Below are 10,154 nucleotides of genomic sequence, written 5' to 3' on the forward strand. Positions count from 1 at the left end.
CATCAAAGACTTTGTTCAATACGGAAGGCAAAAGGTGGGTGCCAAGTAAGATTGCAGTCCAAAAGAGGAGGATGGGGCATGATGCAGAGATGTCACGTACCAGCAACAAAAGAAACACACCGAGTCGTGTATAAGTGTTTAAAAACTATTTTATTAATAACTACTTATGATCATAAGAAAAATAAAAGTAAAAATGTTAGAATGTTAGAAGTAAGAATGTTAAATCTTAAACATTAACCCCAAAAACTAAACTCGAAGTGTGTGTGTGGCAAATTCCCAAACTCCAAGTCCAGGAATAGTTCTCAAAGATCAGTTCAGCAAGCCATAAGGTGAAACGTGAGCAAAGGCTTCTTCAACAACCACTGTTGACTGAAGACAAAACGTAGAGAGACCACAGGGAGTAGTTACGAAATCCAAATGTTCCACGATGGAACCCATATGACACCTCAGTATCTACTCAGCAGTGACCACTCCACCGCTTTGTTCTGAAGTATCTGCCACCCCGAAAGGCATCTGAGATGTGGCCGTCCACACAAATACTTGTTTCCCTCTACAAGTTAATGTAAGTTAACAACAAAGTGGACTCCACTGGATTATTCCAAAAATCCATACGTGGATTGTAATGACAGGCACAGTTACTGTTTTTCATCCATCGATAGAGACTCTCTCTCTCTCTCTCTCTCTCTCCACTCTCTCTCTCTCTCTCTCCACTCTCTCTCTCTCTCTCTCTCCACTCTCTCTCTCCACTCTCTGACTCCCGACTGCTCCAAAAATGTCATTATGTCCTTATCACGCCACACCCACACACACTATCTTAAAGGGACATTCACCAATAGTAACCTAGTCCGTAACAGAGAGCTAAGAGGTTCAAGAGAGCAGACACCGTAACCGAAGAGGAAACCATGGACTGCGGAACGCAGAGCTGGGAACCAGGTGGACGGTATTGGAGAAACAGTGTGTAGGAGAATGGATAGCAGCACTGAGAGCTACACTGTTGGGGGAAGAGAAACAAAGGACCGCAGATGCTGGAACCTAGATGGAAAAACACTCTGATGCTGGAGGAAGTCAGCAGGCCAGGCAGCATCCGTGGAGAAAAGCAGGCGGTCAACGTTTCGGGTCAGGACCCTTCTTCAGGACTGAAGATAGGAAAAGGGGAAGCCCAATATATAGGAGGGAAAAGCAGAGCAGTGATAGGTGGACAAAAGAGGGGAGGCAGGGCTGGGCACAGGGAGGTGCTAGGTAGATGCAGGTAAGAGATGGTGATAGGCAGGTGCGGGGGAGGAGGGGAGAGCAGATCCACCGGGGAATGGGTCAAAGGTAAGGAGAGAGAGGGGGAAGGAAAGGGAAGAAGAGAAGAAGCGTGGTGGGGGGGGGGGGGGGGCGGGGGTGGGGATTACTTAAAGTGGGAGAATTCGACGTTCATGCCGTTAGGCTGCAAGGTTCCAAAATGGAAAATGAGGTGCTGTTCCTCCAGTTTGCAGGTTAGGGAGTTTGGAGAACAGCAGGGTGAGATTCACTTGTCCCTTGCCTTTTACAAAAGTACTTGGATCTTTCGAAATGGATGCCCTTGTCCATACTGAGTTCCATCTCACAGTTTTTTTCCCTTGCTCACTTAATCTTTCTCTGCTCCCCAGAACTTGTTTATTTGCATCACCCGGATACTATTCCTGATTCAAGTCATTGAGTGAAAAGCTGAGATCTGTGGGGGACATTACCAGTAACTTCCGGCCAACAGGATTACCTCCCCACCGCCTCTACTCGTTGTCTCCTTCCTCTTCAATTCCCAGTCCAGGTTGCCCAGACTCCATGTGGTCTCATCCCTTGTGAATCCTCACGGAGCCTTTTCAAAGTCCACATAAACAACATCAATCGATACCCGTCACCTCCGCATCTACGCCCCCACAGGCACACCATGGTTTTTCCCTTCTTCCCTTTCCAAGCCTCTTTTTCAGCCTTTTTTTCCTTTCGCTCCTTCCCTTTGACCCATCCCCCAGTGGATCGGCTCTCCCCTCCTCCCCCACACCGGCCTGTCACTGCATCTACGTATCACCAACCTGTGCCCACCCCGCCTCCCCTCTTTTGTCCACCTATCACTGCTCTGCTTTCCCTCCTATATATTGGGCTTCCCCTTTTCCTATCTTCAGTCCTGAAGAAGGGTCCTGACCCGAAACGTTGACCGCCTGCTTTTCCTCACGGATGCTGCCTGGTCTGCTGAGTTCCTCCAGCATCATCATGTTTTTCTTCGTGACCTTCGATAAATCCATGTGGAGGTGTCAGTCTTTGCTCAGTTTGTCACATGCTTCTGAATTAGAAAGCTGGAGGTTCAAGCCCCAATTGTGCAATTTGAACTCTTATTCTAAGCTGCTACATCAGTGCAGTACAAAGGGAGGGCATCACTGTTGGAAGAGAAACAAAACCCCATCTGCATTTGTGCATGGACGTGAAAAGATACCATGGATTCTTTTCGAAGAAGGTCAGGGCAACTCCCAGGCATCCTGGCCAATCCCTCAGCAACACCTCAAATTGGTCAACTATCCGATTGCTGTTAGTAGGATATTGCTGCGTGCGAGGTGACTGTTACCTTTGCTCACTTCAGCAGCAATGTTCTTAAAAACACCTCCCTGACCACAAAACATTTTGAGAAGCTCCTGAGCTGTGCAAGGTGACGTATGAAGGCAAGTCCTTTGCGGTTGAAACTAATTTGAAGGCCGATGAGGAAGAACAGAATGTATTTCAGGCATCTGGAAAACAGGAATGAGGAAGAGAATGTTCTGAGAAATGAGGAAATGACACTCTTGCTGTTAAGGTGGCCATGTGTTTTTCCCCTACTATGATGAAATAGTTCACAACATCAGGTTAATAATCTGGCTGAGAACTAAGTACTGAAGACAATGTGGTTGACATTTGCATACCTTGGAATAATTGAAGTGTGAAACAGTTACCAGACTTTTCATTCATAGTGTTATGCAGTAGAAAACAGGCCCTTCAGCCCAAGTCATCATGTCAACCAAGTTGTCTACCTGAGCTAATCCCATCTGCCTGTGTTTGCCTGAGATCCCTCTAAACCTGTCCAAACGTCTTTTAAAAATTGTAATTGTACTTGTTCCTATCACTTCCTCTGGCAGCTTGTTCCATATACCCACCTCCCAGCATGCATCTCCCTGTGCCCACCCTCCCTCCCCTCTTTTGTCCACCTATCACTGCTCTGCTTTTCTCTCCTATATATTGGAAAAGTTGTCCCTTAATTTAAAAATGATTTGATACCTTTATTAGTCACATGTACATCCAAACATGCAGTGAAATGCATCTTTTGCGTAGAGTGTTCTTGGGGCAGCCCACAAGTGTCGCCACGCTTCCGGCACCAACATAGCACGCCCACAACTTCCTAACCCGTACGTCTTTGGAATGTGGGAGGAAACCGGAGCACCCGGAGGAATCCCATGCAGTCATGGGGAGAACGTACAGACTCCTTACAGGCAGCAGCAGGAATTGAACCCGGGTCACTGGTGCTGTAATAGCATTACGCTAACCGCTACACTACCATGCCTGTTCCAAGTATAAAATGAGGCAGCTGAAGAGAGCTTGGGGATAGGAAAAGTATTGGACGTATGTGGTCAGATTTTGTTCCACTATCACAGCTACAGGCTGGTGTCCTTGGGGTTCCAAACCCTGAACATTCAAAGCATGAGAGAACTTGGCGAAGGTTATGCTCTCAAAGTATAAGACAGCAGGATCCACTCCAGGTCTTCCAAGCTTACCTCCCAGTCCAGGTAGATCCACTTCAGGTCTTCAAAGTCGGTTCACTGGCAATCACTTACCTTCCAGTCCAGGTGAATCCATTCCAGGTCTTCAAAGTCTAGCAAGGAGAAGATACTTACCATCCAGTCCAGGGGAATCCGCTCCAGGTCATACAAGTCTGACCCTAAACAATAACTTACCTGGTGGCTCCACTTCAAGAACGAAGAGTCGCCGCCATGTATCTCGGAAACGTGGCAAGAGGGCTGGGCTGCAGATGAGGCTGAAACAACGTGGTTACAAGACCCCCTTCCCCAGCATACTACTAGCTAACATCCAGTCCACTGAGAACAAAGTTGATGAACTAAGGGCAAGACTGACCTACCAAAGAGAACTGAGGGACTGTTGTGTACTATGTCTCACTGAAACATGGCTCACACCTGCCTCACCTGACTGCTATTCAACCTGAGGACTTCTCAATTCATCGAATGAACCGTACAGAGTCCTCAGGCAAAGTTAAAGGCGGAGGGGTCTGCTTCTTAATCAATAACTTGTGGTGCTCGGACGTGACGGTCCTGGCAAGCTCCTGCTCACCCGTGGAGCAGGAGATGTGCTGATAGTATTTTGGTAACACACTCCTGAGGTTGGCCTGACTGAAGTCCCCTGCGATGATGAAGAGGTCCTCAGGGTATCCTGTCTCAATCTTGTTGACCACGGAGTATAGCTCATTGAGTGCAGGCTTCATGTCCGTCTGTGGTGGGATGTAGACTGCCATCAGGATAGCTGAAGCGAACTCCCTTGGCAGATAGAATGGTCGACACTTCACCGTTATGCTCTTGTTGGATCCTTGACTTTCTAACAAACAGACCGCAATCAGTGAGGATAGGCAGCAATACCTCCGGCACGATTATTCTCAACACTGGCGCCCCACAAGGCTGCGTCCTCAGCCCTCTACTCTACTCCTTATACACTCATGACTATGTGGCCAGATTATGCTCTAACTCAATCTACAAGTTTGCAGATGATACCACCATTGCAGGCCGTATCTCAAACAGCGATGTGTCGGAGTACAGGAAGGAGATAGAGAGCTTAGTGGAATGGTGTCATGACAACAACCTTTCCCTCAATGTCAACAAAACTAAAGAGCTGGTCGTTGACTTCAGGAAAGGGGGCGGTGTACATGCACCTGTCTACATCAATGGTGCTGAGGTCGAGAGGGTTGAGTGCTTCAGGTTCCTGGGAGTGAACATCACCAACAGCCTGTCCTGGTCAAATCATGTAGATGCCACGGCCAAGAAAGCTCACCAGCGTTTCTACTTCCTCAGGAGGCTAAAGAAATTTGGTTTGTCCCCTTTGACTCTCACCAACTGTTACCAATGCACCATAGAAAGCATCCTGTCTGGATGTATCACGGCTTGGTACGGCAACTGCTCTGCCCAAGACCGCAAGAAGCTGCAGAGAGTTGTGGACACAACCCAGCGCATCATGGAAAACAGCCTCCCCTCCTTGGACTCTGTCTTTACCTCTCATTGTCTTGGTGTAGCAGCCAGCATAATCAAAAACCCCACCAACCCGGGACATTCTTTCTTCTCTCCTCTTCCATCCGGTAGGAGATACAGGAGCCTGAGGGCACGTACCACCAGACTTAAGGACAGCTTCTACCCCACTGTGATAAGACTATTGAATGGTTCCCTTATACACTGAGATGGACTATGACCTCATGATCTACCTTGTTGTGACCTTGCACCTTATTGCACTGCACTTTCTCTGTAGCTGTGACACTTTACTCTGTACTATTATTGTTTTTACCTGTACTACATCAATGCACTCTGTACTAACTCAATGTAACTGCACTGTGTGATGAATTGACCTGTACGACTGGTTTGTAAGACAAGCTTTTCACTGTACCTCGGTACAAGTGACAATAATAAACCAATACCAATACCAATACCAAACAGCTTTTGAGCTGAAGTCCCTGTGTGGACTTCGCTAGTGATTCTTTTACATGTGTCAACAGCTCCCAGTCACAGATAGCATTGTTCCCCACCAGAATACTGACAGGTCCGCTGACACTTCACCCCCACGGTCCCTTACTCAGTGGTGTGGCTCTGATTAAGAACCTGTACTTCTGACAACCTGCCCCTGCCTTTATGGACAGTAATGTAATCACACAGCCTGTTAGTGCAATCAACTTGTGCACAACTGGGCAATGTGTGTTGGTATGATGGGCTCCTGCCTTGTGTTTGTGTTGATACAAGTGTGGACATTCTCATTGACCAGTTTCCGCTGCGTCCACACGGGCTGAGAAATAGAATGTCCACCAACAACTTCAGTCAGCAAATGGTGTCAAATGGAAAAAGGCTACAGGATGGACCTGGTCATGTTCAGATCAAGTTGTAGAGTTGTACTACACAGAAACAGGCCCTTCAGCCCACCACATCCATGCTGACCATTTTGCCCATCTACACTAATCGTATTTGCCTGCATTAGGACAGTATCCTTCCATGCCTTGCTTTAATGTCTGATTAAATGCCTCTTAACCAAGTCATTGCATCACACTCAGGTGAAAGCAGCTCCCAACAGGCTGCTCACTGACCTGAGAAGGGTGTCAACCCTTGAAGGCACACTCCCCATGGCAGTCAGACAGCAGCTTACACTTAGGTGGCTCTGAGGAGAGAGAGGCTGCAGTGGAGGGCTGAGAGCTCCCATTTTACATTGAAAGGGATGTACATTGAGGTCCTGGGCAATGAGATGCATGCTGGGAGGAAGGACCTGTGGACCAACCTGGGCCACCATCAGAAGAGCCTGGCAGGTAGTGGCTCCTGTGTCTTCTCCCAAGGCAGTGCAGTAATTAATGTCATATCCTCGCAAGACACGTCAGAGTGAGCTACAGGCACTTGTAGGGAGCCAGTTCAGGGATATAATCCTGCAAGTGGCAGGTGAAGGATTATTACATCCCATCCAGAACAAAGGAGTTACATTTCCTATTTTCCAATCCAATGGAACCTTCAATGAATCTAGGAAATTTTAGAGAATTTGAACCAATGCATCAACTACCTCACTAGCCTCTTCTTTTAAGGACGAAGTCCGTCAGGACGTGGATACCTATCGAGTGTACAGCAATAAACTATAACATCCTGTTAGCTTTCCTGGTTACTTGCAGTACCTGTTTACAAATCTTTTTCGAATCCTACCTGAGGTCATTCAGATCCCTCTGCATCTCAGTGCTCTGCAATCTCTTTATAATATGTTTTTTTTATAAATATGTCCTGTCAAAAAGAATATTTTCACGTTGTCCCATATTATATCCATTTACCAGATCTTGGCCCATCCACTTAACCCTTCTGTGTCCTCTGTTGGTCTTCTCATGTCCTCTGCACAACTTACTATCTTTGTGTCATCAGCAACCTTAGCAACCATACCTTCTTCACTTCCTTCATCCAAGTTATTTATATAAATTGGTAAATTGGTTTATTATTGTCACATGTATTGAGGTACAGTGAAAAACTTTGTTTTGCATGCCATCCATACAGATCATTTCATTACAACAGTGCATCGAGATAGTACAATAACAGAATGCAGAATAAAGTGTTACAGTTACAGAGAAAGTGCAGTGCAGGCAGACAATAAGGTGCAAGGCCATAACGTAGATAGATTGTGAGGTTAAGAGTTCATCATTGCAAAAGGGGACTGTTCAATATTCTTCTAACAGCAGGATAGAAGCTGTCCTTGAGCCTGGTGCTATGTGCTTTCAAGCTTTTGTATCTCCTGCCTTTTTCTTGTAAATGTGTGTATCTGATGCTATGTGCCTGTGATGCTGCTACAAGCAAGTTTTTCATTGCACCTGTGCACACATGTACTCGTGCATGTGACAATAGACTTGACTTTGACGAAGACAAAACAGTTCCAAGTCAGGATGGTTTGTGACTTGGAGGGGAGCCTGTCGGTAGTGGTGTTCCCATGCACCTACTGCACTGGCCCTTCTTGGCGATGGAGGTCACAAGTTTGGTAGCTGCTGTCGGTGTCAAGCTGGGTGAGTAACTGCAGTGCATTTTGTAGGCGGTACACACTGCAGCAACTGTGCACTGGTAGTGGTGGGGAAATGAAGATTTTGGTTGGTGGATGGAATGCCAATCAAGACGGCTGCTTTTTTCTGGATGGTGTCAAGCTTCTTGAGAGTTGTTGGATCTTCACTGACCCAGGCTGATTTGAAATATATCGCTGGTCCTTTGTCACCACTGGGTCTAAATGCAGGCACTCCCTACCCAATAGCACCGTGGGAGTAGTTTCACCAGAGGAACTGCAGTGGTTCAAGTTTCAGGTTTATTGTCAGGGGCAGACATACCCAGGGTATAAATGCCATGAAACTTAGCTTTTTTGCAGCAGCAACACAGTATGTTACAAACATGAGAAACATAAATTACATAAACTTAAATTAACATAAATTATACATAATTTACATGACAGAATGGACAAAAATAAAAATAACGACATTATTGCAAGTTGAAGGAAATATAGTCTGAGGTAAAATGAGGGTTTTTCAGGTCAGTTCAAGAACCTGACTGCAGTGGGGAAGAAGCTGTTGTTGAACCTTGAGGTGTGGGTCTTCAGGCTCCTGTACCTCCTGCCTGATGGCAGCATCGAGAAGAGGGCATGGCCTGGATGGCGGAGGTCCTTAATGATGGATGTTGCCTTCCTAAGACATTGCCTCTTGTAGATGTCCTCGATGGTGGGGGAGAGCTGTACCCGCGATGGAGCTGGCTGAGTCCACCACTATCTGTAGCTTCTTGCGTTCCTGTGCACTGGAGTTTCCATACCAGGCTGTGATGCAACCAGTCAGAATCCTTTCGTACATCGGTAGAAGCGAACACAGGTGGACAAGTAGAGGTGTACAAGAGGTGGTCAAGGGCAGTTAGGGATGGGGAATAAATGCTGGCCTTGCCAGATCCTGAAAATTAATTTAAAAAATGAAAGGATCGTGGCAGTCATTGCTTTGGCAACACCCTCAGTGCTTGCTGGGATAGGGACACAGCTCTCTAACCATAGTGTCAGAGGGTTCTTTAATATAGCCAGCGGTTTGATAAAGGAAGCTCTCCAGCATTTCTGTTACAGTTGCAGCTGAAAGAACAAGGTCTGTTGTGTTTTTATTTGGAAGCTAATGGATTAGGAATTTCTGGCATTTCCTGAAGGAGAGAAAAAGTATTGTTTCCTGTGTTTACCTCTCTTGAGAAGTCAGGCAGACCAGATAACATCTGTCTATAAATAACCAGAGCTATGCAGGATCAATTCTTGGCCAACAGGGAAAAAGCATGACTTTATCCCACAGCTGCTGATTACAACAAGACTTCTAAAGTTTCACAGAAAGTGGCTACCCATCCCTGGTATCTCAGCACCAACTTGCACAGCCCTGCATGAGGGTAACAATGCCGAGTACCACTGTTAGTCTCTTGTCTGGAAGAACCAATCTCAATCCATTGGAGCACAACTCCCCGGGACAGGTTTCCTGTTTCTAATCTCAGAGACTCTTGCTGTTAAGTACAGGCATGGTCATGTGTTTGTGTGCGTGTGTGCGTGGGTGTGTGTGCGTGCGCACGTGCGTGCGTGTGTGTCTGTCTGTCTGTGCTTGTGTGCACATGCACATGTGTGTGCATTGTACTTTGATCCATGCACATGCACACATGCGTTTTTGGATCTCTTTGCACATATGTGCAGATAGCATGTGAGTATGAATTTGCACACATGTGTATATATGTGCATATACAGCCCCACTCTCATTAGTAGGCTCCACCAGGACAGGACACCGTTACCAGGACAGCAGACAGTATATACATGCATGTATATATGTGCATATATGTGTGTTTTGCTCAGGTTGATATGTGGCATATGTATACACACATGCCTACATCCCACTGTATATGTAGATACACACGTGTGCATCCCTGTCCTTGTGTGTGTATACATTTGCACGCTGTTTATTAAGGGTGTTGGCCAGGCAGAGAGACAGCCTAACTCCGTCAGTGTTTGTTGCTAGGGCTCCCATGCTGAGAATGGCTCCCTTGTATGAGAGCTGTTCTTCATAGGTTGCGAAGAGAGACGGAGTTTTTGTTTAATGAAATTTGGTGGTTTAATTGCTGCATTTATTCCAAACCGATGTCCCCAGATTGAATTTGCGGAGCTGCAGAAGCAGTGCAGCCTTTGTGCAGCATTGCTAGAAAGAATCACAAGAAAATCTAAGAAAAAAAACTACTTGCAATTCTGCAACTCACTCTGCATTACTACAAATAAATAATAGAAAAGGCTGCAGGACATATTTAATCTCAGTAAAGTCACTGTTATATTGATTTGGTACCTTGTTTGCTCGTGGTATTTGCCTGGAGCTCCCTCACCTTGCCTGCAAGACATTTTTTGGGAAAACAAAT

The sequence above is a fragment of the Pristis pectinata genome, chromosome 18 (genome assembly GCF_009764475.1).
Source record: "Pristis pectinata isolate sPriPec2 chromosome 18, sPriPec2.1.pri, whole genome shotgun sequence".
Classification (NCBI taxonomy): Eukaryota; Metazoa; Chordata; class Chondrichthyes; order Rhinopristiformes; family Pristidae; genus Pristis; species Pristis pectinata.